The 4,139-nt window shown below is 36.3% G+C and overlaps 1 protein-coding gene across 2 annotated transcripts in view; it reads right to left on the bottom strand.

Moving 5' to 3' along the window:
• The window catches only part of LOC106516973 (gap junction gamma-1 protein), an 11,361-nt gene extending 7,230 nt beyond the window's left edge, over positions 1-4,131 (bottom strand). Inside the window, exons 1-3 of one of the 2 annotated variants that reach the window (XM_014007607.1) lie at positions 3,821-4,131; positions 2,797-2,817; positions 2,626-2,706 (exon numbers count right to left, since the gene is read on the bottom strand). The gene's annotated coding sequence lies outside the window, so the exon portion shown is untranslated. The remainder of the gene's footprint in view (positions 1-2,625; positions 2,707-2,796; positions 2,818-3,820) is intronic. The other variant, XM_014007606.1, reaches the window with a different exon arrangement.
• Positions 4,132-4,139: the final 8 nt, after the last annotated feature.

Below are 4,139 nucleotides of genomic sequence, written 5' to 3'. Positions count from 1 at the left end.
GACTATATTCTCCCAGTATTACACAGGCTTGTTTAAATGTTGTGCCGCAAACTTTAAACGAGCTTCAACGTGCTGCTTCTTCCCTGTGCCATTCCACATTATTACAAATAACTTCATTTCTGGACATTTATGGTTTGATTTCTTTGTATGTATGGATCACTTGGGTTGTTACTGACATCTGGTGAAAATTTCATGTCATTAGCACCTCTAGTAATTTATTTACTGAGAAAAATGTTGACGTGTTCAATACTTATTTTACCCGCTGTACATCCAATATAGTGAAAATGCTTCTGAAGCCTCATTAGGAGTCACATGCCTCTTTCAAACCGCACATCTGGCCGTGTTGTGTAACGCAGCATGTGGAGGGCCGGTGGCTACTGTATCCACACCCAAACACAAAGCGATGACCAGAAAACGCTGTGCTCCTTCCCTCTTGTTTCAGCTCATTCAGGAAACAAAACATGCTGCTGCACAGAGCAAAACTATTTGAACTATGAGGTATAACATCACTGTGTTTACAGTATGAGGTAAGCAGAATTATTGGCCTAATAAATCTGTTAAAATAATAGATTCCTTACATTAAGTCACTGGTTATTTTTACTTTAAGACGCCACGGGGCTTCAAGAATGTGCGTGAGACACAACACACAAGATCTGGTGAAACGGTTGAGGTCAGAACACGATGATAACTGCGTTGTCATCCTGCCAAGTTCATATTAGCCTAACGTGTAAAACATGCCAGGAGTTCAAAGCATGAATTTTCTCGAGCTCAAAGTTAAAGACAAACCAAAAATCACTACGTGCTAACCAACACAAGCCACCTTTTTTTTTTCCACGAAACTCAGCATCACATTTAAAAGTTAAGTGCTTCGGTGGGAGGTTTATTTTGTGTCTGCACCACATGTTTGACTTTTACAGATGGGGTGGGACTTGTGATCTGGCAAAAAGTGCATGTCTAACTTGACATTTCATTTGCTCCAGAGACTATTTCAAACCAGTTCATGTTGGGGTTTTCGTGTATTTTCCACAAAATGATCAGTTATGAATGCCTGACGATATGATTTTTAAACCCTTAAAAAAGGGGGTTAAGTAAATAAAATTCAAACATTAAAAATTTAGTGTTATAGGAAGGGAGGTGAAATTTAAAAAAAAATCACTGACAAAAAAATTAATGTGAATGTGTTTTTTGAGCTGAATACACTCACATAATTATTGCATATTAGACACTTTTTTGTATTTTTAGAAATTAAAAGTTAAAAAACAGTGTGTAAAATATGCCTTATAGTCTGATTTAAAAGAAACAGCTGCACTTTATAATGGAACAGAATAGTTTGAACAGGGGTGCTATTTATTTTTCCGAAACACTAAAGTCATGTTACTCAAAATGAGCTAAATTATAACACATTTTTGCATCTGGCTCCAGCCTGAATGCTGGGTGCAACATTTTTTACAGAAAACTCCCCAGCGGTGCTCGTTCACACATGATCAGATTAACGGTAAAGCGTTCTCATCCAACCGCCACATCGAAAGCCCGTGGGAGTCTGCTTACTGTCTCCAGATGTCTCCCACCCAGAGAGGACAGCCTCTCGTTTCCTACAGAACCAGTAAAAGATGCCAGCTTTGTACAAGCCCAGCTGAAAAAAGGGCTTCAAGCTGCGAACATGAAGGTTTGTGGTCACCTTCAAAGCAGTAAAAGTGATGCTCCACCCAAAGGCTACCTTTAACTCAGAAAACACTCGCCAACTATTTACGCAAAAGGCAACTGTAAAAAAGTTTGTAGTCTGCTGACGCCGCTCTTCCGAGTAAATTGGTATTTCCCCCCTAATTAGACAGTCGAAACCCTGCCGAAAACAAACTGTTGACGAGAAGAAAAAGGAGAGAACTACTCGCAACATAATGCCCCAGGATGGTCTCAAACCAAGAACGTCGGAGCTGCTGCATGGTTCGCACGTCAAATTCAATAAACACCTGCCATGTCACGCAGAGTGGGGACGGGTACAACTGCTTTCATGATGTGTGCAGGAGTCAGGAGGCACAACAGAGAAGCTTGGAGCAGGTTTTTAGCTCTAATGAGGACAGAATCGAAAAATGACAGCAGCCAGAAGAAGCTAAAGTTCTTGAGTAAAACAAAAAATATAAAGTTTTAGATTCAACTGATGATGGAGGGTTTTTTTTTTTTTTTTTTTGTAATAAAGAAAACAATATAAATATTTTGAACTACCACTGTGAGGCACTGGAGTTTTTTTTAAAAACACCTACAATGATGCAGTACAGGCAACATGATAGGATTTACAGCCCACTAAACTTCCTGTGAAGAAATAAATGTACACTTTGATGATATAAACAATAAATTATCCTGCCACACGGCTGAGAACTTCCCAGTACCAATAAAAGACCGTATTTATTCCAGCAATAATTAAATTAGACTTTTACACATAAAATCATGGGAGTAAAATCTTTTCATGATTTTTTCACCTCCTCAGCCGGATCCTTTAAAAAACATTTACATAAATCCAGCAAATCTTTAAGATATATATCACAAGAAGATAACAAGCATCCCAGCAACATATAACAAAATGATCAAACAATTTAATAAATTTATAGGCTCCGAAGTTCAGCTTGTTACCTTTTTCAGAAATGTTTCAACTCCTTCCTTTCCTTCTGGATAKCTTGCTCAGAATCTGGAGGGATTTCAAACCCCATTTGCCTGTATTCAAATACAAAAAATGAAGAAAGAACATGTTTTAATTTGTAGGAATTACACTATTTTGTTACAAATTTAAAACTTTTATTTTACCTTGCCTCTAATTTTGAATTTCTGACCAAAAAAAAGGAAAAAAGGAAATAGCATTAGAATTTTACACATGAAATTTCTTGAAATCGTTAATTTAATTTTTAAATCGGCACCTGAGGCTATAAAAGATTGTCAGAAAATAACTGCACTTCTTCATTAACAGAACCCTTGGTCCAAACGTGTACACCAGTTTCAAATACTGACATTTTACAAGACTGTGTCATCTCTTATAAAGGAATCCTGACTTTAAGACAATAAAAGCTTTACTAAACATGTTAACTTGATTAAAAACATCATTAGGCTCATTAAAGAATACGTGAAAAATAAATTGGTGCTTTTTCTGGGACTCTAAAAAGAGGCTGAACATTTTAACTTAAAAACCTGAACATTCAGTCAGAAACAAAAAAGTAAATCGAACAGGAAGTAAAATATCTTCAGAAGAAAGACTTCTTTATTTTTACTACTTTTTATTTCATTTTATTTTATGCCTCTGTTAAATGACCAATAATTTGTTTTTCTACTTTAGAGCGCTGATAACCTACAAAAATATCATCTTCAACTTCTGGTATGATGTTAGATTAATTAAAGCTATTTCATGTTTGTCTCATAGTTTATTAATATTAACTTGGACTCTTGTTTATCATCTCTTATAGACAGAAGAACTGGAATATCTGGTCAGTCAGAACAATTGAAAGGTACTAATTAAAAACTTATGACACATGACTTAAAAAACTTTAGCTTCATCATATTTGAAGACAGTAACAACTAAAATGCAGGCGATGTATTTATAATGATTTGGACGGACAAAATTAGGCTGCATGCTAACTAGCATGCTAACGCGAAGGAAGCTAATGGAGCTTGTTCAAAAAGTTTTTTAAAATGATCGTTTTCGATTTAAAAACTTACAAAAACATTTCTCCAAAAGCCCAATAAATGCCAAACATTAATTTCTCTAAGCTACAGGCATACTGAGCTATTATTTTTTTCCACATATTTCAGGAAATTTTCGCAGATATTTGCTCCTTACCTTTTCAGCAGGCATGGCACCAGGAACAACCAGCACAATGTGGGACTCCTGAGAAAAAAAGAAAAAGCAACATTACACAGCGTCCTCCTGCGCTCACAAAAATACTCCTAAAGAGAACAAACAAAGATAAATAAAACGTTCTTTCTCGTGTTAATGTGTTTAAATTATCATTTTATCTCCTTTGCTTTTCGGCAGAGAACAGAAGAGACACAGACTGGATAAAAGACAAACTGACTGAAGAAGAAGACAGAGAAACAAGGAAGGAGGGGTGTGTGTGTGTGTGTGTGTGTGTGTGTGTGTGTGTGTGTGTGTGTGTGTG

Source organism: Austrofundulus limnaeus, unplaced genomic scaffold, assembly GCF_001266775.1.
Source record: "Austrofundulus limnaeus strain Quisiro unplaced genomic scaffold, Austrofundulus_limnaeus-1.0 Scaffold43, whole genome shotgun sequence".
In the NCBI taxonomy this organism is placed as follows: domain Eukaryota; kingdom Metazoa; phylum Chordata; class Actinopteri; order Cyprinodontiformes; family Rivulidae; genus Austrofundulus; species Austrofundulus limnaeus.
The sequence above is the reverse complement of the archived record's forward strand: the minus strand, read 5'-3'. Positions and strand labels throughout refer to the sequence as shown.